Genomic DNA, 26,894 nt, shown 5'->3' on the forward strand with positions numbered 1-26,894 from the left:
ATGTTTGAAACTATGAGACCCCCAATCCCTGGGTTCACCACTCCCCAGGGCTATGTTATGGTTGGAGGGGGGCCTCACGACCCCCTCCTGTTGCCCCGGGGACCACCACCCCCAGGTCAAATCTGGAAAAAAAAGTAGAGCTTTCACACGTGCAAGAGACAGAGATGAAATGCTTCAGCAAACACGGAGCTGCTGTCAAAGCAGCTCTGTTCTTGCTGAAGCAATTGCTCTGCAGGGGAAGAGTTAAGGCTTCCCCTGCAGTGTCAGGTAGCACATAAGGGCAGCTGGACTCATTACCATTTTTGTAAAATATACATTTATTTTTTAATTTAATTTGGATAGAAATATCTCATTCTAAGTATATCAGACATCAAAGCCTAAAAAACTCTATCTCTCTCCCTCTCACTTTCTCTTTTTCAATAAATTCTCCCACTCACACATCCACTCAGACATTAACACACCCACTGACAGACCCACTCAGAGATTCACACACCCACTCACAGACCCACTCAGATCCTCATGTACTCACTAAGGCCCATATTTATACTTTTTGACGCAAAACTGCGCTAACGCAGTTTTGCGCCAAAATAATTTGCGCCGGCTAACGCCATTCTGAAGCGCCATGCGGGCGCCGTATTTATTGAATGGCGTTAGCCGGCGTTAGCCGACCGGCGCTGCCTGGTGTGCGTGAAAAAAAAACACGTACACCAGGCAGCGCCGGCGTAGGGAAAAATAGCGTTTGGGCGTCTAAAAATGGGGCAAGTCAGGCTGAGGCAAAAAATTGTCTTAACCCGATTTGCGCCATTTTTTTACGACGCCCATCCCCCATAGAAATGACTCCTGTCTTAGCAAAGACAGGAGTCATGCCCCCTTGCCCAATGGCCATGCCCAGGGGACTTCTGTCTCCTGGGCATGGTCATTGGGCATAGTGGCATGTAGGGGGGCACAAATCAGGCCCCCCTATGCCAGAAAAAAAGATATAAAAAAATACTTACCTGGACTTACCTTAATGTCCCTGGGGTGGGTCCCTCCATCCTTGGGTGTCCTCCTGGGGTGGGCAAGGGTGGCAGGGGGTGTCCCTGGGGGCAGGGGAGGGCACCTCTGGGCTCATTCTGAGCCCACAGGTCCCTTAACGCCTGCCCTGACCCAGGCGCTAAAATCCGGCGCAAATGCGGGTTTTTTAGACCCGCCCACTCCCGGGCGTAATTTTTGCCCGGGAGTATAAATCCGACGCAATAGCATCGGAGTCATTTTTTAAGACGGGAACGCCTACCTTGCATATCATTAACGCAAGGAAGGTGTTCACGCCAAAAAATGACGCTAATTCCAGGAACTTTGGCGCTAGACGCGTCTAACGCCAAAGTATAAATATGGCGTTAGTTTTGCGTCGAATTTGCGTCGAAAAAAACGACGCAAATTTGGCGCAAACGGAGTATAAATATGCCCCTAAGAACCCTAGTCAGACCATCTTGCATCCACTGAGAACAAGTCAGATAGTTACATACCCACTCAGACTGTCACACACCCATTGACAGACCCACTGACACCCTTATGCACCCTCTGACAAACCCACACACACTGATGCACCCACTAAAACACAATGTACATACTGTCACACCAAGAAACACAATCTGACAGCCACTATAACACCCAGATATACCCTCTCCCACCTATTCTGACACCTAGAGAGGCCTCAGACAAATATCGCTACACATGGCCAAAGGGCAATGCACTTCATGGGGTTGGGTGGTTAGTGTGGTTGGCCGCAGGGTCTGGTTGCAAGCCAGGTCTTGCAGGCAACCTTCGCTGCATATAGGTGAAGGCCGTGCATGGTTTAAGGTTGGATAGCTATAGGAGTTGGCAACAGGGCTTGGCCGCAGGATTAACATATAGGGGGTTATTCTAACTTTGGAGGAGGTGTTAATCCGTCCCAAAAGTGATGGAAAAGTGACGGATTTACCACCAGCCGTATTACGAGTCCCTTATATCCTACTACCAGCCAAACCTTAGGCTATTGATAATGATGATAAGAAATTGATTGACAGGATGTCTGCATAATTGATTATATTATGTGGCATGTTTGATTCTTAGTATTCATCTGCCTTGAAGTCCAGTTATAAAGAAGAACAGGGCCATTAGAATAAAATAATTTTCTACTAGCACAACAGTAGAGAGAACAATACTTGTACTCCATAGTGCATATTATGGCTATGACAGCTATCACCTTAAAATTGAATGGCCTGTGGTGACCACCAAATATACTGCTACTGTGCCACTACACTACATGATTGTAAACAAGTGTTTTGCTCAGAGTATTGTTTACAATTTCTCTGTTTTTCTTTATTGATATATCTATTCCTGCTGGTCCACCATCACGGCAAAAAATAGCAGCTCGGCCGCAGCAGACGAAGCTGGAGGCCATGCAGGCCAAATACCAGCAGCTGATGGTCCTCGAGGAACAGGAGGAGGAGGTGTCTGTAGCTTTCGCTGCTGCCGGTACTCATTGCCCCAGCCATGCCCCAGTGTCTCCAGCCCAGCAAAACCTAGGCCGCAGTAGCAGGGCAGGCACCTGCCGTCACATCATCCCTGCTGTCCCTCTCTCGGAGACAATATTCCAATGCTGCATCCTTCGGAGGCTGGTGCAGTTAGAGACCGGTCAGGCATGGGTGGAAGGGCTCCTCAGGAGAATCCTGGCCCGCCTTTAATGCCCTCCTCTGCCCCTTTTTTAACATTTTATTTTGGTAGGTGGGACTTGTCGTGGGTTGAGTTGCTGGGAATAGGTTTGTGCAGGACTTTTTTTTCCATGCAACACTGAACAATTGGACATTTTTTGTTTTGAACATTGGTTGGGGAAAGGGACATTTGTTTGGGGATAGGGGTAGGCCGGTTGTGGGTGGAAAGGGTGGGTATTTCTTTATTATTTTTGTTAGGGACAGGTTAAAAAATAGTTATTTACGGTTCTTTATGCCTAAAATATTTTTGGGGTGTTTTACTTCGCGCTGCTGCCTTTATGCAGCGTGCTTTCAACATCTGCTCATAGTGTATTCCTTTTAGCACAGCATGTTTTATAAATCTGCTGATAGTGTATAACAATCATTTATGCAGTTATGTAACCTTGCCCCAATACTTTTATAGTCTCTACAGTGCATCCTGCAAAATGTGACCCATAGGAGTAGGGGAGAGGATTTGCCATTGCCAATTATATTGCATAAACTAAAGGTACAACAATGCTCCATAATTCTCTCACCTGAATGGATGAAGTAAGGTCTGCACAGTTTCTCGAGGTACCATGATGGTGTAGTAGTAGCATGCTAGAGCACTAACAGTGAAGGCATCGGAAGACAGGTCGCACTCCACCTTGGTGAACTCAAATGAAGATCCTGCACACTGAGTTGAGGTTGCTTATACCACATCTGCCCTACCAAGTATGAGATTAATCAATAGTGCAAATTATTAAGTAGCACCTCAATCAATCACCCAGGCTTTCAATTGTAATGTCAACATACCTATATCACACAGCTCTAGTCCATAGCAGATGTCTCACAGTGGGAGTGAGAACTCAGTGACCATACAGTGGGTGAAAAGGACAGACAGTAGAGAGGTAGTAGTGTTAAAGTACATGTGGTAGGCAGGTTTGTCTTCTTACCTGTGTCTCACTGGAAGTATTGCAGGATTACAGAGTTCCTGTTGTCGATGTCTTCTTCTTCTGCGTCCTCGTCATCACTGTCCACAGGCTCCACAGCTGCCACAATACCTCCATCTGGACCATCCTCCTGCAGAAAAGGCACCTGTCGTCGCAAAGCTAAGTTGTGAAGCATACAGCAGGCCACGATGATCTGGCACACCTTCTTTGGTGAGTAGAATAGGGAACCACTTGTCAGATGGAGGCACCGGAACCTGGCCTTCAGGAGGCCGAAGGTCCGCTCTATAATCCTCCTAATTCACCCATGGGCCTCATTGAAGCGTTCCTCTGCCCTTGTCCTGGGATTCCTCACTGGGGTCAGTAGCTATGACAGGCTGGGGTAGCCAGAATCACCTGCAAATGTCGAGGGACAACTGTTAGACACACACTAACCTGTAGGGATATCCCCAGACCCAGACAACTATTCCCACTGATTTGGTTCCAGGTGCTCACCTAATAGCCCCACATGGTGCCTCTGGAGTTGTCCCATCACATAAGGGATGCTGCTGTTCCGCAGGTTGTAGGTGTCATACACTGAGCCAGGGAATTTGGCATTAAATGGGAGATGTACTGCTCTGCCAAACACACCATCTACACATTCACCGAATGGTAACTCTTCAGGTTTCTGTACACCTGTTCACTCCTGCGGGGGGACCAAGGCCAGATATGTCCCATCAATGGCACCTATGATGTTGGGGATATGTCCCAGGGCATAGAAGTCACCTTTTCACTGTATGCAAATCCTCCACCTGTGGGAAAACGATGTAGCTCTGCATGTGTTTCAGCAGGGCAGACAACACTCTGGACAACACGTTGGAAAACATAGGCTGGGACATCCCTGATGCAATGGCCACTGTAGTTTGAAAAGACCCACTTGCAAGGAAATGGAGTACTGACAGCACCTGCACTTGAGGGGGGATTCCTGTGGGATGGCAGATAGCTGACATCAGGTCTGGCTCCAACTGGGCACACAGTTCCAGGATTGTGGCACGATCAAGCCTGTAGGTGATGATTACATGTCTTTCCTCCATTGTCGACAGGTCCACCAGCGGTCTGTACACCGGAGGATGCCGCCATCTCCTCACATGTCCCAGTGGACGGTGCCTATGAAGGACAACAGCGAGCACAGAGTCAACCAACTCAGAGGTACGTAAACACAGCTTACTCAGAAAACCATTCATAACCCAAATTTTGAATGTATGAGTGTTGAGGCAAGGCCTAGGTATGTGTGATGCAGTTAAAAATTAAGCCATGTGGGCCCCTGAAATGGCGGCTGCCTGACCTGTAAAGTGGGACAATGGCAAGTGAGGTAACTGCGCTGGCGTTGTACACCGTCGCGGTAGGCGGTCGAAGACCGCAGCGCAATTCTGCATTGGTTAACATAGGACCCTATGGGTCACAGGATCCAATGACGATGTACGCCGGCGGTGACGGTACGCACCACTGCGGACATGACCGCCATTTTCTATCTGTTCAATCACTCGATACCTGATCTTCGACAGGAGAGGACCTACACTTCAAGTGCTGCTGTGACCTCAGTCTGGAAGAGACAATGGCTTGTGCATCTGGGGAAAGGTCCTCTGCCTTCAGCATGGAGCAGTTGGAGAAACTCGTGGATGGGGTCCTCCCCCAGTACTCGCTACTCGCCGGTCCTCCAGACAAACAGGTAAGTACACTGGGAGCATGCTGTATGGGCAATGCCTGTGTGGAGTGGTGTAGATGAAAGATAGGGGGGAATGATGCGTGCATGAAACAATGGTGAGTGCATGTGCCACATGGCAAGGATAGGGATGCGGGCCAATGACTTTGACGGTGCAGTTGGTAATAACTTTTCTTTTTCCCCTGTACAATTCATGTAGGTCAGCGCCCACCAGAAGAAGGATATTTGGCGTGCCATCACCAAGGACGTCCGGACCCTGGGGGTCTAACACAGACGGAGCACCCACTGCTGGAAAAGATGGGAGGACATTCGCCCCTGGAGCAAGAAGATGGCGGAGACCCTGCTGGGGATGGCCTCCCAACGTGGGAGGGGTGCCCGTCGCACCATGACCCCCCCTGATGTTCAGGATCCTTGTGGTGGCGTACCTGGAGTTGGATGGGCACTTGAGGGCATCACAGCAGCAACAAGGGGGTGAGTACACTCTCATTCTGCTGATTCAGCGCGCAGTGGAGGTGTCTGGGTGGGGGAGGTGGGCTGTGGGTTTCCCTAGGCCAGGGGCAAGTTTGCTAGTTAAGTCCCCTTTTTCAGGCAGACCCTGGTACAGTGCCAATTACACCTAGTCAGACATACATGTGTGCAGATATCGGCCATAGCCTTGTAGGCCCTGTCCCAGGGATTGAATAGTGGACCCCAAGTGCGTGGCGTAGTGCAGGGGGCTTCTGTGTCTGTCATGTCCGCCAACGGTAGCGGTAATGCATGCACTCAACATGTCTTTCCTCTGTCTCCCCCCCCCTTTTTGTGGTCTCCCTGTATATGTGTGAATTATCATCATCAGGCGGAGGAGCAGTGGCACTGGAGCAGAAGGGAGCTGCATCCCACATGGCCCTGGATGGCGACACTATGGAGTCTGATTTCACCAGTGGGACAGAGGGCGAGGGGAGCTCCACGGCGGGGAAAGGATCTGACACCAGTGATACGGACTTGTCCTCTGATGGGAGCTCCCTTGTGGTGGCGGCCCCATCTGTGCCTCCCGCATCTACAGGTACAGCCGCCACCCCCACTCCAGCACCGCCCTCCCAGCAGCCCCTCAGCCTTTGCCCTGTGCCCGCTCACCCAGGAGGGTGGGCATCTCCTTCGCCCCAGGCACCTCAGGCCCTGCCCCAGTCACCCCTGCTGCCCTCAGTGAGGAGGCCACTGACCTCCTCAGGTCCCTCACTGTTGGGCAGTCTACCATTTTGAATGCCATCCAGGGTGTAGAGAGACAGTTGCAACAAACCAATGCATTCCTGGAGGGCATTCATTCTGGTCAGGCAGCACTTCAGCAAGCTTTCAGACTCTGGCCTCAGCCCTGATGGCAGCCATTGTCCTTGTCTTTAGCCTCCCCCTCCAACTTCCTCCACCCAGACCCAATCCCCTGTACCTCAGCCTACCCCAAGCACACCATCAGACCAGCATGCACACACCTCAACACACAAAGGAAGCTCAGGCAATCATAAGCACCACACATCGCACAGGCACTCACGCAAGCATCACACACATGCAGACATAGCAACATCCACTGCCTCCACTGTTTCCCCACCTCCTCGTCTCCCTCCTCCCTCCCAGTCTCGTCTCCACTCACACCTGCATGCACTACATCTACAGCCACTACTTCCATCACCAGCACACCCACCACCAAACCCCGCTCACGTGCAGTCCCCACCCCCACTACCATTCACACATCCCCTGTGTCCTCTCCCAGTGTGTCTGTGACGCCACCTCCCAAGGTACACAAACGCAGGCACACACCCACCCAACAGCAATCCACCTCACGACAGCCTCCAGCGCATGCACCTTCACCCAAAGTCACCAAACGTACACCTCCTGCAACCACAACCTCTTCCTCCACTCCCAAACCCCCTCCAGCTACCCGTCCCAGTGATCCTAAGAAACTTTTCCTGTCCACCCTTGACCTGTTTCCCTCACCTCCCCCACCCCGTCAGTCTCCTAGGGCCCCACTCTTCAGGTCCCAACCTAGCACCTCAGCCACAGCTTCGGCGGGACCAGTGGTGCCAGTAGTCACCGGATTCTGGAGTGCACCAGGCAGCAGGGCAGCCAGTGTGGCAAGGAGCCACAGCACGGACAGTCCCCCACCTGTCAAGCATCAAAAATTGGCCATTGCCCGGCGGGAGAGGGGGAAGACACCAGCCACCAAAGCCACTCCCAGGGGTACAGGTGGGAGTGTGGAGTCAGCTGCGACACCTTCCAAGGTGGGGAAGGGGCACAAGAAACCCGGCAAGTCTGGGAAGATCAGCACGGCGGAGAAGACTGCCATCAGCCCCGCTGCCCAGGAGGCGACCGCCAGCAGCCCCACTGCCCCAGACAGGACCGCCAGCAGCAGCCCCGCTGCCCAGGAGGCGACCTCCAACAGCCCCGCTGGCCCAGACAGGATCGCCAGCAGCAGCCCGCTGCCCAGGAGGCGATCACCAGCAGCCCCTCTGGCCCAGACAGAACCACCAGCAGCAGACCAGCTGCCCAGGAGGCGATCGCCAGCAGCCCCACTGCCCAAGACAAGACCGCCAGCAGCTGAAGCGCTGCCAAGAACACCGCCAGCAGAATCACCGCTGCCAAGGACACCACCGCCACAAGCATCGCTGCCAAAGACACCGCCGCCACAAGCACCGCAGGCCCATGAGCGCCAAAAGCACTAACGCTACTGAGGCCGCCATGAGCAGGATGAAGCACTCCGGGCACCAAGCCCCCTCCAGAACCAGTGGAGATTTACATCCACTACCTCTGTCCTTGGCAGGATGAAGCACTCTGGGCACAAAGCCCCCTCCAGAACCAGTGGAGATTTACATCCACTACCTCTGTCCTTGGCAGGATGAAGCACTCTGAGCACCAAGCCTCCTCCAGAACCAGTGGAGATTTACATCCACTACCTGTGTCCTTGGCAGGATGGAGCACTCTGGGCACCAAGCCCCCTCCAGAACCAGTGGAGATTTACATCCACTACCTCTGTCCTTGGCAGGATGAAGCACTCTGGGCACCAAGCCCCCTCCAGAACAAGTGGAGATTTACATCCACTACCTCTGTCCTTGGCAGGATGAAGCACTCTGGGCACAAAGCCCCCTCAAAGAAACCAGTGGAGAATGTTATCCACTTGTGAAACTGTGGCTTTGCACTCCCCAGGATTGAACAGTGGGCAACCCACCCACTGTAGAGACTTGTGAGACTGTGGCTTTGCACTCCCCAGGATTGAACAGTGTGCATAGAGCCCCCTGGTGGATTTGGCATCGTGCATTCAACCGGCTGAGGTGCCCCCCTTTAACTTCCCCCTGAGGTGCCTGTTTTATTTCTATCTGATGCCCCTGCAGTGTTCTGTCCGTCATGTTTGGGTATCTTATGTGGGCCTCGCCCATGCAGTGTGGGCCCAGTGGTCCACGGACTTTAAGGGTGGAATACCCTGGACTAATATTGGTGTATATATTTGTAAATAGTGTATGTATATTATTTGACTACTGAATTTGAATATATTAAAATCATTAAACTCATTTCCTTTTGTCTTTCATTTTTCCGGGGGGGGGGGTTGGGGGAGTGTAACTGTAATGTATCATGCTGTATTAGTGTGTTTGTTGTCGTGGGTGAAGGTGGGGTGGGGGTGTTGCATGTGTGTGTCACTCTTTTTTCCCTCCACCCTCCCCTGTGTCGTAGGTACAGTACTCACCGAGGTCTTCGCCGCCGGCGTTCGTGCTCCTGGTAGAGGAGCAAGAAGATAAACGTTGGTAAAATGTGGAGCTCGGGTTCCATGGCGTCCTGGTTCCTCGTGGGGTGTGCAGAGGTGAGCGTTTCCCCTTCGAATTCCTGTTTCCGCTGTGTGTGGATTGGTAGGTTGTGATACTGTGGGCGGTATATTGTCTTCCACCTGTCTGTTGGCGGTGACCGCAGCGCTGTTTGTTTGTACCGCCGTGGTGGTCGGAGTGTTAAAGTGGCTGTCTTTGTTGGCGGTTTCCGCCACAGTCGTAATTCGTTTTTTTTGCTCCGGACTGTTGGCGGTCTTACCGCTGCTTTAACACCGACCGCCAGGGTTGTAATGACCACCTCAGACACACCTGCATTCATCTCTATATTGAATTAGTCTTTCTGGGCTGGAAGGATGGAGGCTGTCCTCATTCACTGGACTGCTAAACCCTCTACTGGGCCCCTGGCACACAGCACTGAACTGAAAGGTGATCTTGTGCACTTCAGAACCACTCATTGAAATCTCTCCCACTTCAAAGGCATTTTGGGTATAGAAACTGGGTCTCCGACCCCACCAAACCAGACACTTCTTGACCCACACCAGCACCCTTTCAAGGACTCATCTGCACTGCTTTACTGAGAAGGACTGCTGCCCTGCTGTTGCCCTGCTGCTCTGCTTGCCTCTGACGTTGCTGAGAAGGACTCTGTCTTCCTCAAAAGTGCTCTCCAAGGGCTTGGATTGAGCTTGCCTCCTGTTTTCTGAAGTCTCAGGGCCAAAAAGACTTCGGGGCATATTTATACTCCGTTTGCGCCGAATTTGCGTCGTTTTTTTTGACGCAAATTCGGCGCAAAACTAACGCCATATTTATACTTTGGCGTTAGACGCGTCTAGCGCCAAAGTATGAGGAAAGAGCGTCATTTTTTTGCGTGAATGCCTTCCTTGCGTTAATGAGATGCAAGGTAGGCGTTCCCGTCTAAAAAAATGACTGCGCCGCAAATGCGTTGTATTTATACTCCCGGGCAAAAATGACGCCCGGGAGTGGGCGGGGCAAAAAAACCCGCATTTGCGCCGGATTTTAGCGCCTGGGTCAGGGCAGGCGTTAAGGGACCTGTGGGCTCAAAATGAGCCCACAGCTGCCCTCCCATGCCCCCAGGGACCCCCCCTGCCACCCTTGCCCACCCCAGGAGGACACCCAAGGCTGGAGGGACCCACCCCAGGGACATTCAGGTAAGTTCAGGTAAGTATAATTTATTTATTTTTTTATATTTTATTTTGGCATACGGGGGCCTGATTTGTGCCCCCCTACATGCCTCAATGCCTAATGACCATGCCCAGGGGACATAAGTCCCCTGGGCATGGCCATTGGGCAAGGGGGCATGACTCCTGTCTTTACTAAGACAGGAGTCATGTAAATGGCGTTTGGGCGTCGTTAAAAATGGCGCAAATCGGGTGGAGGCGATTTTTTAGCGTCAACCTGACTTGCACCATTTTTAAGACGCCCTAGCGCCATTTTTCCCAACGCCGGCGCTGCCTGGTGTACGTGGTTTTTTTCCACGCACACCAGGCAGCGCCGGTCTGCTTGCACCGGCTAACGCCATTCACTAAATACGGCGCCGCAAATGCGTTGTATTTATACTCCCGGGCAAAAATGACGCCCGGGAGTGGGCGGGGCAAAAAAACCCGCATTTGCGCCGGATTTTAGCGCCTGGGTCAGGGCAGGCGTTAAGGGACCTGTGGGCTCAAAATGAGCCCACAGCTGCCCTCCCATGCCCCCAGGGACACCCCCTGTCACCCTTGCCCACCCCAGGAGGACACCCAAGGCTGGAGGGACCCATCCCAGGGACATTAAGGTAAGTTCAGGTAAGTGTTTTTAAAAAAAAACATTTGTGGCATAGGGGGGCCTGATTTGTGCCCCCCTACATGCCACTATGCCCAATGCCCATGCCCAGGGGACAGAAGTCCCCTGGGCATGACCATTGGGCAAGGGGGCATGACTCCTGTCTTTGCTAAGACAGGAGTCATTTCTATGGGGGTTGGGAGTCGAAAAAAATGGCGCAAATCGGGTTAAGGCGAAAAATTTGCCTCAACCTGACTTGCCCCATTTTTTGGCGCCCAAGCTCCATATCCCCCTAAGCCGGCGCTGCCTGGTGTACGTCGTTTTTTTCCACGCATACCAGGCAGCGCCGGCGGCTAACGCCGGCTAACGTCATTGATTAAATACGGCGCCCGCATGGCGCTTCAGAATGGCGTTAGCCGGCGCTAATTTTTTTTACGCAAAACTGCGTTAGCGCAGTTTTGCGTCAAAAAGTATAAATATGGCCCTGAATATTTTTAGTTTTCTGGACTACAATTTCATTTGTTAGCTAAATGGACTGGTTGGGTCTTCTTTGACAAATGTGAACCAGAAATCAGAGCATCAGAAAATAAAGCAGTGTGAAAACGCCAGGAAACCAATTCATTTCAGTAAGTGAAAGGGCGGGGGAAAAAATTACCTTCAACAAAAAAATTGTAGCCCTTTATTGTTTTTATGCCATCAACATTGTAAATTTATCATGACACAGTGTAATGTATTTAAACAATATAAACACCCACTCTCACTATGGCATGATGAGTCACACAAAGAATTCTCAACATTGAAACAAGTATTCCTCATATTAATCATTGAGGCATATATATGTATATATAGCATTACTTACCTGTTCAAATCAAGCATAGATGCACATTGCTGATCCTCTTCAATTCAGGAAACGAAACACACATTGGCCAGTAAGTTGTAAATCAAATATCTGGCGCAGTCCTGCTAGGGGACAAAAGAAAGGATAGGCACAGAATAGAGGCAGGCATTTTCTCTCAAATTTCCTTGAAGTGATTTTGGTGGATTTGGGGGCTTCTTCAATGCACACTGGTCCAAATACAACTTGGCCATACATGTGCCTAAAACAGTTTTCTCATAGCAGAAAGTAGAAAGCTCTATGTTGCCCCAGGTCTGGTCAGGAAAGTAGAGTTCATCTTCAAACTCAGGTGTTCACCCAGAAGTTGGTCAGCTAACACACTACCAGGTCCTGAGTCCGATCAATCATTACCCTCATCCACCTCCTGTTGTACTTCAGGTATGCTGTAATTTGGTGGTATAAAGTGTTTATTCATTTGGATCATGGTCAATCTCTCGACATTTTGGGGCAAGACACTGATCCTTCTCACTGTCACAGCTGCACCAGCTGCATTGAACCCATGCATTGCAGACACACTAGCTACAGAGCAAGTCAGATACTTTATTACCAGACTCCTGAGCACTGTCCATTGGTGCCTCTTCCCATACCAATACACCAATGGATTTTGATCCAGATAGACCTTGGTTGGGTAATCCAAGTCGGCCTGGACCATCCGCTCAATAGCCATTGGTGCTCCACCTTGCCTGAGCGCTTTTTCCATCACCTCTGCAGTGGACCTAAGCTCTGCCTTTAGAAACCAATCAAATGCAAATTTTGGGGCTGCAGCTTCTGTTCCTCTCGTTGTTGCTAGTGTTGATTTTGGCTGGTTTGAGTCAACAGCACTGTCTGCAGGCTCTAGAAAGTTGTATGCTACACCCAAGAACTTCTGCCTGTGAGTGGGCCTCTAATTTCCGGCCATTCTTTTTTTAGGTTTCTGGTTTGCTCAGCAATATATGTTTTGTAGATTGAAACATCCCCATCTGAAAAAGGAATGAAAGTGGCCAGTAATTGTTTGAACCATGGGTCAAGTATTTTGGCACAGATTAAATGTTTGGATAACACAATGTCTCTTTGAAGCCTTGTATTAACAGATAAGCAAAAGATTAGGCTCTCCACCAACTCTGGCACATCTGTTTTTTTAATCCACACCTGTGAATGTTTCGGACACCTCCTTTAGCTGTTTCTGCAGCATATACACCAATGCGAAAGCTTGACCCATGATACAGTCCTCCTCACTGACTTCCCATGTGAACATTTTAAAAGGGAAGCAGCTTCTCTGTCAGACATTTGACCAGGTCCGATTGGTCCATCTCAATGATCAAGAGTTTCACAGTTGCATCCCCTCTTTCCATGACATATTCATTGGTCCGCCTGCACTGCCCAAACAGACGTTGTAACATGTAACAAGTAGAATTCCAACATATTGCCACCTCCTGTATGAGGGCTTTAACTGGCAGTCTATTATCATGCTGGATAATCCTCAACAGCTTCGGGCTTTAAAAGAATGGCTAAAATGAGTGCAGATTCTTCTGCATTCGGACAGTAAGTTTCTGACTCGAGGTTCTTTATTAAGGAAGTCTTGTACAATAATGTTTATGCAGTGCGCCAAACACATGACCCTGAAATAGCCACCATCTGACATGACCTTAACTATATTACTGCCATTGTCTGTGGCAACAAACCCAACATTAAGCCCTCTGGGATGCAGCCATTCAAAGACCTTGCTGTTAAAGTCATTCAATATGTTTGTAGCTGTATGTGATTTCTTCATGGCGAACATGGCTACTGTTGCATGCTTCCGAGCACCATTACAAATTTCAGCTGTGTCAACACCTGCAGATATCACTTCTGTAACCCCCACAAAAGAGATCAATTGTGCAGTGATGCACTTGTAATCAGTGGCTTGGCAACTGGTCCACATGTCTGTTGTCAGATGAATTGTCTGGCCAGCACTATGCTGCAAAGCTTGTCCAACCAGCACATCGTGATGTAGTACTGAAACAGCAACTCTGATGAAATAAGTCCGGCTGGGAGCCTTCCATTTCAGGCAGATAGCCACCACAAATTTAAAAAAAACCCACTCCTTCCACAAAAGAAAAAGGGAGGAGGTTTAACGCTAACATTTTAGCCAGTTTCCGGTTGTACAAACGTGCTATTGGGTGGTTGCATTTGTACTGCCATTCCTGCCTAAACATGGTAGTAATAGTAGCCTGGATTTTTTTCTTTGCTTCTGCCGCTGATGTGGGTGACATAGAAGGTGGTGGTATGCTCAATATGTGTCTCGTGGGGCAGCCACTGTAGGTTCTTGCATTGGTTTTTCGACCTGACTCTGAGTCTTCCTGTGCCATTGCGATGTTGCTGATATGGGCAACAATACTACTGCACTGCCGGGTACAGGTCTGATTTGTGTTACAAAAATGTCACCCTCTTCTTCACCTTCCTCCATTATTGGGTCAGATTCCCTGCTTTCAACACCTTCACTAACACCACTTGCAGGCTTTTCCTTTTGGTTGCTAAGGTGCGCCTCCCAGCAAATTACGTGGTGTTTTCTCAAATGGGTTGTTTGGCCTCCGGTTCCACAGTTTCTACCAAGTTTACCCTGACTAAATCTTGCTTAGCAAGTGGAGCATATGACAATGGTTGGTTTATTTTCACTAACTGTAAAGAAGTCCCAAACTGGGGAAGTCAACTTTCTAAAACTGGTGCCACTGTCAATGTCTGAAGGAGTAGATGGATGTTGTTTTAATGACGTTTGCCTTTCTGCAGTGCCTTCTTCTACTGAGGCGGGTGTGGATGTAGGTCACACCGAGGGCCTTGCAAATATGGAAGCTGGTGGAGGTGGTGGTATCACTGCCACATCTGTTTGAGCAGGTTGAGAAGAAAGGTTAATGTTTAACTCCAGTAGGGCTGGGCTTACATCCATGATAACTGACTTTTTGTCAGACTCATCATCCTCCTCTTCTTCATCCATAGCTCTAAGGCCCATATTTATACTTTTTAGCGCCGCATTAGCACCACTTTTTGACGCAAAAGCGGCGCAAACGTCCAAAATACAATTGTATTTTGTATGTTTGCGCCGTTTTTGCGTCAAAAAATGATGCACATGCGTTGCTAAAAAAGTATAAATATGGGCCTCAGACTTTCAGGAACCTTCTTTTTCACTCCTTGCCTCTCCTGGCGTGACTCAGACTGAGGTGGCATCCAAGTGGAATCTTGATCATCAGAAGGGAGGCTTGAGGAAGAAGATGGCAGAGATCTGGAAGACAGTGGATCTTGTGAAAGAGGGGCTTCTTTGGCTTCCTCTGCATGAAGCTCAACATACTGATGTGCTCCTACTTCGGGAGGAACTGGTATTGCTGGCTGCGGGTGTTGTTGTTCACTGGTCTGAGTTTCTGGCAACAATTGGGTACTAATTTAGAATGAGATAAGTCCAATTCATCTTCACTGCTTGTCAGTGTTCCTGTGATTAGAGAGGCTGCCTCTGTGCCAGCCATGGGCTTGGGCGTACTTTGGAATGGGGCCACCGATGAGGGAGTTGTGCTCCCAGCTTGCTCCCCAGGGGCAGGTGCTCCAGGCACATGTCTTGGCCCAAAAAAGGTCTGTGGCGACATACCAGTTGTGGAAAGCTCCTTCATATCACTGGCCGCTTGCTTGGAAGCAGCTTTATTTGAAGCCATCTTGAATCTGTCAGTTTGACATAGCACTTAGCTTCACCAGCTGAAGATATTTCTGTGTGGTGGTGAGTGTGGTCACACGTCACATTGAGCACAGGCCTTCTGTCTGGCAGTATTGTGGGTGATGTCTCTTTCTCTTCGTGCATCTAAAAACAAACATGCAAGAAGGATAAGTGGAACATGGCATTGTTGTTACAGTTGCATTAGTAGTAGAAACAATCAATATCAAAGAATGGTTATTTAAATAAATGTATAAATAATTATGAAATACAGTGTATCCATTCGCAAAAACAACACACAAACATGAACTTTCATCATCATGGACATTCATGAAGGATAAGAAAGAGCAATAACTACAACATACAGAATGTAACTGTTAGCTTTATCTCTCTGCATCAAGTTGGCATGTGGCACTCAAGGAGGTGCAGGTGACAAATTGAATAATAATAATCCTTGACTAATGTAATGTTATGTAATTTATTGCAACTGGTGGCAGACATGGGGCCAATAAGGAAAATAGGGAAACAAATGTAATTTAATTTTAAAAAATTGAAAAGTAAGAAAAAAGTTTAAAAAAGATTTAAATATTATTATTATTATTATTAGACCGATATTATAAAATTAAATAAAATAAAGGTTGTGAAACACTTAGAAGAAAAGGATGAAAATATTTTAAAATAGAATGCAATTGGTGACGTACAAGGGGAAGGGGACTAGAATGAAAAATCATAGGAATTTGGGAGGAAAGGAGTGGAGGAGGTGAAAAATGCAAAAAGTATGCAATAAAAAATGAAAAAACTGCTCCTACAGTACATTTAGTAATCAGCATTGACCTACTAGCCCAGAAAAAACATACAAAATGGCCACCAGCCACGTAGTCAAACAACAACCAGCAAGGAGGCATGGCCACCATAATTAAGAACAAATGCAGGACTACTTGCTGCCTAAACAAAATGGCCACCAGCCACATCAAACAGCAAGCAGGATGAAGAGAAAACAAAAAAACACATATAGGTATAGAACTACAATTTTGACTTTATAGAAAGGGCCCCTGACCACATGGCATGTGGAACAAAGACAAGTGGCAGCCTATGACAAAGACTCTCACAACACTGGCCAGACAAAGAAGGCATTGGAACAGGAAACAATTCCTAAAACTAAAATTAAAGGGGCTAAAAACTTTTACAACAACACACATCATACAAAGGCATCAAGTACTGTAACCCCCCCCCCCCTACACTGTTTGAAGAAAATAAATGTGAAATACCACCAAACAACATTTTGTTATCTTTAATCCAATGCGGTCCATGGTGTTTCAGTTCTATAGACACCACAAACAGTTGTTTTTCATCATGCACCCATGACTAGTACTGGTCCTACAGCTGGAAGGCCTATTAGATTAACATTGACATTCAATTTATTGAATATTGCAAATTTACAAAACAAAACAAGGAGAAACTGTAGTGAACTGTTAAACAATTTTCATTTGTAGAACAAAATTTACAAGTAAAAATATAACTAGGCCACAGATGCAGGCCACCCATCAAAATAAACTTAAACAATTGAATAAAAATACAGATAAATCCTGGGGCAGGCCTTCTATCAAACAAACAAGTTGTACAACACCCTTGTATAAGTATTTTTTAGCTTACTTGTGAAAACTCAAATACAACAGTCCTTAAATCCAATTATACATCCAAGAGACAACAAATTGATCCTTCCAGCTGGTAATCCAAGTGAAAAGTGTCCAGGAGGTGGGCAAAGCAGTGGGAGGAGCCTGCTGGACAGGAAAAGGAAGTTGGAGTCTCTCAGGCACTGCCTGTTGTTGAAGAAAATAAAGTACTCCTCGCACAACAATATCAACATGAATGATCAATTAGAGGAGATTTTTCACTCGAAGTAGTAGATTTTAGTTGCTTCAGCCTTGCAATGTTGCAGCAGCAGTCGATTTCGCTCACTAGAGCTCACGTACATCAAAAAAGATGCACTGGAAGTTGATGGTGCTGTGCTAACTCTCACGAGCGGGTAAAAAATCTTGTTTGTGATCGCGACAGAGCAGAAGTCTTTCATCTCACATCTCATGCAGGCAAAAAGACAGAAAACACTCGCCAACAGGGGGAAAAACAGAAAAAAACTCTGTTACACTGCGAGTGCGGAGTTTATTGTTAACTCTGCGTTCTCCATGGAATGCAGATTTTCCAAATTCTGCAAACTCTGCCAGCTGAGTGGTTTTTCACCCAGGCCTACAGGAGACCCTGTTTAAGCTCCAATGGCAAAAATATGATCAAGGGGAAACAGCTGGGAGACTACTGGCAGCACAACTGCATTTGTAAGAATCACATTTGGCCATATTAGCAATTTCTGATTCAAATGGGAACATGTTAATTGACCCTTTTAGTATAATAAACTGCTTTACTTCATACTATTCTTCCCTCTGTTCCTCAAAATATAATACAACGACTGAACAGGTTGATTCCTTTGTTGCCCCACAGCAAATGACAACATCACCCTACTTTGCCACAAGAAGGTCGTGCACTTCTTAAGGGGGAGTTTATTGAGGAGGAGGTGGCCAAGACCATTTAAGCCATACCTTCTTGCAAGTATCCATCTAAAGACTGATACCCAGAGTACGTCCATAAGACATGTAAACAATTTCTGGTGCTCCTCCTAACTGGAGTATAAGGGAAGAGATGAAGTCTGGCTCCTTTCATGCTGTACCTAATAAAGGCACTATCGCCCTTCTACTTAGGAAGAATAAGCACCCCTAGGGTGTGCCAGCTATTGTGAGATACCTCTGATTAATATTGTCCTGTAGATTATTGCCTCAATTCTGGTGAATCATTTAAGGAGAGTGATCTCTCAACAATTCAATGAGTCACAGGTCGGCTTTGTACTGAGCCACTCCTCCCCTAATCAATTGTGAACCCTGGCTCATGCCCTCTGGCAGATAAAGGATAGCCTTGGGGAAGTCTTAGCCCTTTCATTGGATGCTGAAAAAGAATTTGACCGCAATAAAGTATACCATATCTTTTCCAGTTCATATTTAAGATGGGACTGGTACATGATTTCCTGGTTAAGGTTAATCTCCTATGTGACTCACTCCCTGTAGGCATTCATTTTCGATGTTTCCTGTTGGACACCTTTGAGATAGGTTGTGGAAGCTCCTAGGGTATCCTTGTCTCCGCCGCTCTTCATGTTTGCACTGGAGCCCCAATCAGCGGCAGTGTGACTCTTGCTTCTACCCTCAAGGTTAGGATATATGAAAGCTGTAAGAAATTGGGTTGTTGGTTAACTGACGTGTGAACGCTGGTCAAGCAGCAACCACAATCCTTGTCAGAGTGAGGCACAAGCCAATCTGAAATTAACCTGTGCTAAACCCTCTGGCAGCTTGGCCCAGAGTAATCAGGCTTAATCATGAAGCAATGTGTAAAGTATTTGTGCCACGTTTCAAACAGCAATAAAGTGAGGAACACCACACAAAAAGGATCGCACACCAAGTTAGAAAAATAGAGTGATTTTCAATAAATGAAACACCACCAAAACAACAAAAATCCAATCAGTAGAACGGAGATACACAAGGTTGAAGATTTCAGTGAAATTAGTGCCAAAAAGCACAAAGTGCATACTGTGGATATCTGGTCATGTCAGGACAAAATCAAAAGTTCAGGCAGACTGCAATGGAGTGCAGGCTGGCTACAGGGACCCAGTTAGGTCCTCTAAGTAAAGTACCTTTAATCGTGGTTTGCAGAGTGTTGCAAGGGTCTTTGTAAAAGATGTGTTGTGCAGATGAAGAGAAGGGTCGGTTTCAAGATGCGGTGAGGCTGCAGTGTGAGGTCCTGTATTGTCGTCAAGGAAACCATTGACAAAGTCTTGGATTGTGAATCCCTGGATCAAGGATGCGTTGCGCAGCCTGGGCAATGCATTGCTTCTAAGGAGCTGTGATGGTGTGATGAGGAGTCTGGCACCTAGACAACAAGGGATGCGAGGGCCAGGGCCAAGGTTATATCACGCAGTGGTGGTTTTGATGAGGTGGCGGGCTGTCATGGGATGCAATGTTGGCTTTTGCAATGGTGTGAGAACTGCACAAGGGCAGAGATGCATTGGTTCTGCTTGGGGTTGAGTCCACTGGATCCACAAAGGCTGACAGAGCACCTTAGGGTCACTTCAAAGGATCCAGGACTGGTGTGGCACCACTTTGCTTGGTAGACTCACAGATGACAAAGTCCAGGTGCTGGGGTCGAGGTTGTTGGTGCCTTCTATCCCTGAAGCTCAAGTCAGGAGGCCCGATAAGAAGCCCTTACAGTCACTCTGGGCTCCTGGTGTCAACATATTGAGGTTCAATCTTTCCTACCTGGGCAGGATGGCATCAGGCAGAAGGACACCATAGCAGTGCAGCAGAGTAGCAGTCTTCTCAGAAGCACAGCAGTCCTTTTTCCTGGCAGGGTATCCACAGGTCCAGAAGTATACTGAAGGGTTGGGGTCTGAGGTCCAGTTTTGATCCCCAGTGCCTACTTTGATGTTGGAGAAGCTTCTAGGGGTATATACTAGGCCTAACCATAGAGTTCTGCTCCGCTGGCAGAGTTTGCAGAATTCTGGCATTTTGCGCTACACAGAGTAGCAAGGAGTTCCCAAATTATGCAATCCAGTGCAGAGTTCATTCACTCATGTGAGGTTGGGCTTTGGCGCTCTCTCATGAGAGCTGGGATACTCCTGGACTACTAGCAAGAGGGCACAAGACTTTGAGTTCAATTGCTCTGTTTCTGGCCACAGGTGCAAGACTTCACATTTACTCGTGCTGCGTCCAGCCGCAATGGTGGCCAAAACAGTCCCTCTTGCAAGCGTGAATGCACCTGGAGAATATTTTCTATTTGAGATACATTTAAATCTAGTCAAAAAGTGTTTTTGAGTGGATAGTCTTCTTGAATTGACCCTTCAAATAGTTTTTTAGATCGAGAAGCCTTTTTTTTCAAACAGGAAGGAAGTGCACCAGAGACTCCAAGTTCCAGTTCCTGTTCCTGTTCAGCTGACTCCTCCCAGTGCTTTGTCTATCTCCCGATCACTTTTCACTTGGAATTGGAGGTAGAAGGATCACTCTCTTTGTTACCTGGATATACCTTTGGATTTAAGGACTTTGATTTTGTGAAATTAGACAAGTAAGTTCCAAAACTTTTGAATAAGGGTGTTTTTTGTTTGCTAGGCCATGCATCAATATTTCTTTGTACTATAATTTGCTTTTAAAAATGTATTGTGGTGGGTGGCCTGGAGTTTAAGTATGGGCTTATTTATTTATTTTGCATTACATTGATTTATCATCTTTTGTAAAGAAAAATTGCTGCACAGCTTAGTACCTTTGCTTTTCCACATGTTTGTAACACTTGCAATATTATTTTACTATGTGGCCTAGATTTTCAAAAGGCCTTCTAGCCAGTAAACCCCGTACTGGTAGTCATCAGTGTTTGAAATAAATATTTCAGTGGTATACATTTTTAAACTTAATTTAGGGCAGGGATGGCATTGGATTAAATTAGAAATGTTGGACTTTTTTTTGCATTTAATTTTTTTTGCAAAAAGTGTATATGTTGTGTGGTAGTATTTGATGGCATAGGAGCATAAATGCATTGGTGCTATGAAATTTTTATAGCTCAATTCATTTTTGTGTTTTGCATTGCTGAGTTAATGTTGGTGTTTTCTTCCGTGTTACCAATGTGCCTCCTTATGGCTAGTCTGTGTGTGTGTGTTTGTCATCATCCAACATTTGTTTTCTTTTCTCGCTATGCCATGTGGTCAGGGGCCATTTTGTGTAGGCTATGTCCATATGCTTACATCTGTTCTTTGTTCTCCATGCCTCCTTGTTCACAGTTTATGTTTGACCATGTGGCTGTCAGCCATTGCGTGCATGCAGTCAGTGTTCCTTTGCCATAGGCTTGCATGTGTTCTTTCTTTGTTCCCCATGTCTCCTTGCTCCTTTTTGTTTGACCATGTGGCTGATGGACATTTTGTGCATTTAGCCAGTGTTCCTTTGCCATATGCTTGCTTGTGTTCTTTCTTTGTACCCCATGTCTCCTTGCTCCTTGTTGTTGTTGTTTGACAATGTGGCTGCCAGCCATCATGACCATCCAGTCAATAATATCCCTTTGCCACAGACTTGCATGTGTTCTTCGTTCGCCACGCCTTCTTGTTGTTGTTGTTTGACCATGTGACTGACAGCCATTTTGTACATGCAGCCAGTGTTCCTTTGCAATTGGCTTGTATTTGTTATTTCCATTTTTCCACATGCCTCATTTCTCCTTGTTGTTGTTGTTTGACCATGTGGTATGCAACCATTTAGTGCATGCAGTCAGTGTTCCTTTACCATAGGCTTGCATGTGTTCTATATGTGTTTCCCATTCCTCCTTGTTGTTGTTTGACCGTGTGGCTGGGAGCCATTTTGCGTATGCAGCCAATGTTACTTTACTACCAAAAAGAGAGGGACTGGGAGGTTAATGGTCCAGTGTACGTTCTCCCTATAGCCAATGTTACTTTGCCATAGGTTTGCATGTGGTCTTTCTTTGTTCCCCATGCCTTCTTGCTTGTTGTTGTTGTTGTTTGATCATGTGGGTTGCAGCCATTTTGTCCATCCAGCTAGTGTCCCTTTGTCATAGGCTTGCATCTGTTATTTCTTTGTTCAGCAAAGCCAAAATAGAATGATGAACAGAGTGTTGAAACTTTTAAACACTCATCCCCAGTCACACCTCTGCATATAATCCATTGTTATTTTGCTCACAACATCACCCCAGTTTGGACCCAGCAATATGCAAATCAGACTTGATCCTTCTCCCCATGGGAACAGTCCAGCCTGAACTGCCAAGCCAGATCCTCCCTGCACTTGAAACAAGCAACATGGGACTGGTTTTGGGGTATCACCCCCTCATCAGGCTAGCTTGAATCCAGTGGCTCAGCAAGTAAGAGACCCATATCTGGGTATACCCTTGCAGCTTAAGGTGTGCATAGCAAAACCAAAATAAAATGATTGATGGAGTGTTGAAACTTTTCAAACACTCACCCCCAGTCACAGGTCTGGGTTTAATCCATCTTTATATTGCTAGCCATGTCACCACTGTTTGAACCCAGCTATATGCAAATCAGTCGTGACCATGCTCCCCATGGAAACAGTCAGCCCAAACTGCCGAACCTGATCCTCCCTGTACTGGAAACAAACATCTTGGTATGGGTTTCAGGATACGACCCCTCATCAGGCAGGCTATCTTGAATCTAGTGGCACAGAAAGCAGGGGACCTAGATCTGACCGTATCCTTGCCACTTAGGGCATACATAACCAAACTGAAATAAAATAAAATCATGAATGAAGTTTTGAAACTTTGCAAACACTCACCCCAAGTTACAGATCAGGGTTTAATCTTTTGTTGCTTAGCTCACCACGTCACCACAGCTTGGACCCAGCCATATGCAAATCAGAATTGACCATGCTCCCCATGGGAAAAGCCCAGCCCAAACCGCCAAGCCAGGTCCTCCTTGGACTGGAAACAAGCAATCTGACATTGATTTCAGGGTATCACCACTCTTTAGCCAGGCTAGTTTGAATCCAGTGGTGCAGCGCGCAAGGGACCTACTTCTGGGAATACCCTTTGCACTGTGCATGACAAAACCAAAATAAAATGATGGACAGAGTGTTGAAACTTTTCGAAAAACTCACCCCAAGTCACAGATCTGAGTTTAATCCATTGTTATTTTGCTCACTGCGTCACACCAGTTTGGACCCAGCCATATTCAAACCAACTTTGACCCTAGTCCGCATGGGGGCAGTCCAGCCAGAACTTCCAAGCCAGGTTCTACCTGGACTGGAAACAAGCATCCTGGAGCCAGGTTCGAGGTATCACCCTCACCAGCCAGGTCAGCTTGAATCCAGTACTACATGCCTCCCTCATTTTGTCCATCCAGCCAGTGTGTCTTTGCTATTGGCTCACATACAAACATTGTTATTGATCATTTGTTTATTTTAAGTTTATATTTTAATTTTTACTTCTAATTTTGTATTTTGATTGTAATTTTTATTCTATTAATTTTGATTCTTTTTTTCAATTTTATTTTCTTGTTTTATTAATTTATTATTTAGTTTTTTTTAATTTTGATATTTTAGGTTTTATTTTAATTTTCATTTACATTTTTAATTTTATTTTGTTAATTTTTATATTTTAATGTTTTTAATTTCTTGTTTTTTTATTTTAATTTTATTTTAGTTTTATTCATTCTTCAGATGTTTTATTTTTATTTTTTTAATTAAATTTTGCATTTTGCCTTGATCCATCTAAACATCCACATCCATAACCATTCCTCCATCCATCCATCCAAAGGTGCACAGCCGCACTACAGCATTCGGTTTCCTGAGGTGTATAATAATTCCATTTCCTCCTTGACACCCCGGCTTCGGCATACTGCAGACAATTCACTGCAGCATAATTATTTTTTTTTAATGATTATTCCTTTTCCTCTGGTCCACCTTGCTGCCATAAGTTTTTTAAAGGATTATTCCATGTACTTATGATCCTCTTGCTGATGTCCACAGGTGTCTCTTTTAAAACAGATGGAGATAAAGCAAAGTGCAATATCTGCCTGTTGTGCTGCCTCTTTGATTTTATTTTTTTGTGATGGTGTAGTTTGACTCCACAATATTTTATTAAATTGGTATTTAGTACAGAAGTAACCAACCAACTAAGATTGTATTTGTCTGTTCTATTCTAGCATGCAACAATGCTGTGTTTCACTAACTATATTTATTTCTTGCTTGGTTGTTTTTAGGTGCACAAGAAGAGAAGAGACATCACATAACCCACAGTAATGCCAAAGACATGACCTGCACAGTTTAGTCCTCAAATTTCTTCTGTTTGTGTAGTTTATGCCACTGCCAACTGAGAGCCTTAGGATGGCCCCAAAGTAAGTTGCTCGCAAGAAAGTGGTCAGTTTGAAGAAGCAGCTTTCCATAAGAGGTGTGCTGCCCCAACTCTTTTTGGAAGACGTGTGCCTGCCACACCGGCATCCAGGGAGGAACCTAGGAACAGCATTCCTGCATCTACAGCACCACCCTAACCTATGCCGAGTACCATGGGGGTTATTCCAACTTTGGAGGAGGTGTTAATCAGTCCTAAAAGTGACGGTAAAGTGACGGATATACCACCAGCCGTATTACGAGTCCATTATATCCTATGGAACTCGTAATACGGCTGGTGGTATATCCGTCACTTTTAGGACGGATTAACACCTCCTCCAAAGTTGGAATAACCCCCCATGTCTCTCAGTCACTGCAATCAAGGCACGCTAATACGCACTGATGTTAAATTGGATTTGTTCCTTTTGCAAAATAGTACCCAACTGTTTAAAAAAACAGAGCAAAGTGGACAGCCACCGCAGCAAGCAATGGTACTTCTTCCTAAAATTGGAGCAGAACAGAAGGTCTTTTGGAATCAGTTGTTCCTAGATCTCCAAGAAGAAAATAGAAAGGTACTACTCCACTATTTTCTCCAAACACCACTTCTGATGACAATGGTAGTGGCATGGGGTGGACCCCAGCAGAGTCCTGGAGACACAAGGAGAGACAAGGGAAAAGAAAAGTTCCAGAAAGTCTTAGAATCATGAAAAGGGATGATGATGACGAGTCAGTCATTATGGAAGCTGGAACAGGGGAGTCTGACATTACTATCCAACCTGGTCCAAGGGATGTGGCACAGAAAATAATTAGAGTAGATTAACACCAGATTCTTAAAAACAGTGATTTGGTTTTTTAAAGGCTTTTCTAGTAACTAAACAGACACTTTTAGTGGAAAAATAAAACTCAATTACCTCTCCTTTATGAATTAAAAAGGGAGGTTTGGGCTGGGAAAAAAGGTTTATGTTGCCAGGTCAAACTAGTACTTAAAACTGCACACACAAGCTGCAGTGGTAGACACCTTTAAAGGGCTACTTAAGTGTGTGGCACAATCAGTGATCAGTCTCACTAGCAGCATTTAATTTACAGGCTCTGGGCACATGTAGTGCCACTTTACAAGGACTTAATTTAGGAGGCTGGCCTAGCTTGTAGTGGGTACCAGAGGTACTTACACCTTGTGCCAGGTCCAGTTATCCCTTATTATTGTAGAAGAGGTGTCTCTAGCAGCTTAGGCTGATAGAAGGTAGCTATGGCAAAGCAGCTTAGTCTGAACTAGGAGACATGCAAAGCTCCTACTATACCACTGGTGTCATATGCACAATATCATGAGAAAACACAATACACAGATATACTAAAAATAAAGGTACTTTGTTTTTATGACAATATGCCAAAAGTATCTCAGTGAGTACCCTCAGTATGAGGATGAGAAATATACACAAGATATATGTACACAAACCAAAATTATGCAGGTTATAGCAAGAAAAGTAATGCAAGCAGTGTAAAGTTACAATAGATTGCAATAGGAGCACATAGGTATAGGGGCAACACAAACCATATACTCCAAAAGTGGAATGCGAACCACGAATGGACCCCAAACCTATGTGAGCTGGTAGAGGGTCGCTGGGACTGTAAGAAAACAGTGAGGGTTAGAAAAATAGCCCACTCCAAGACCCTGATAGGTAGGTGTAAAGTGCACCTACTACCCCCAGAGAGCACAGAAGTCGTGATAGGGGGATTCTGCCAGGAAAACAAACACCAGCAATGCAACAACAGTGGATTTCCGGACCTGAGTACCTGTAAGACAAGGGGACCAAGTTCAAGAGTGGGCAGGAGCCCAGGAAATGCCAGCTGAGGGTGCAAGGAAGCTGCTACTGGTAGGAAGATGCTTAGTGTTCTGCAAGAACGAAGAGGACTAGTAACTTCCCCTTTGGAGGATAGATGTCCCACATCGTGAAGAAGCTTGCAGAGGTGTTCCCACGCAGAAAGACCGCAAACAAGCCTTGCTAGCTGCAAGGGTCACAGTTACGGTTTTTGGATGCTGCTGTGGACCAGGAGGGACCAGGATGTCACCACTTGGATGAGGAGACAGAGGGGGCGCCCAGCAAGTCATGGAGCCCTCACAGAAGCAGGCAGCACCCGCAGAAGTACCTGAACAGGCACTTGGAAGAAGAGTGAACCGGAGTCGACGCAAAGTCACAAAAGGGAGTCCCACGACGCCGGAGGACACTCAGAAGGTTGTGCACTGCAGGTTAGAGTGTCAGGGACCCAGGCTTGGCTGTGCATGAAGGAAATCCTGGAAGAGTGCACAGGAGCCGGAGCAGCTGCAAATCACGCAGGATACCCAGCAATGCAGTCTAGCGTGGGGAGGCAAGGACTTACCTCCACCAAACTTGGACTGAAGAGTCACTGGACTGTGGGAGTCACTTGGACAGAGTTGCTGAGTTCCAGGGACCAAGCTCGTCGTGCTGAGAGGGGACCAAGAGGACTGGTGATGCAGTCTTTTGTTGCCTGCGGTTGCAGGGGGAA

The sequence above is a fragment of the Pleurodeles waltl genome, chromosome 1_2 (assembly GCF_031143425.1).
Source record: "Pleurodeles waltl isolate 20211129_DDA chromosome 1_2, aPleWal1.hap1.20221129, whole genome shotgun sequence".
Taxonomy (NCBI): domain Eukaryota; kingdom Metazoa; phylum Chordata; class Amphibia; order Caudata; family Salamandridae; genus Pleurodeles; species Pleurodeles waltl.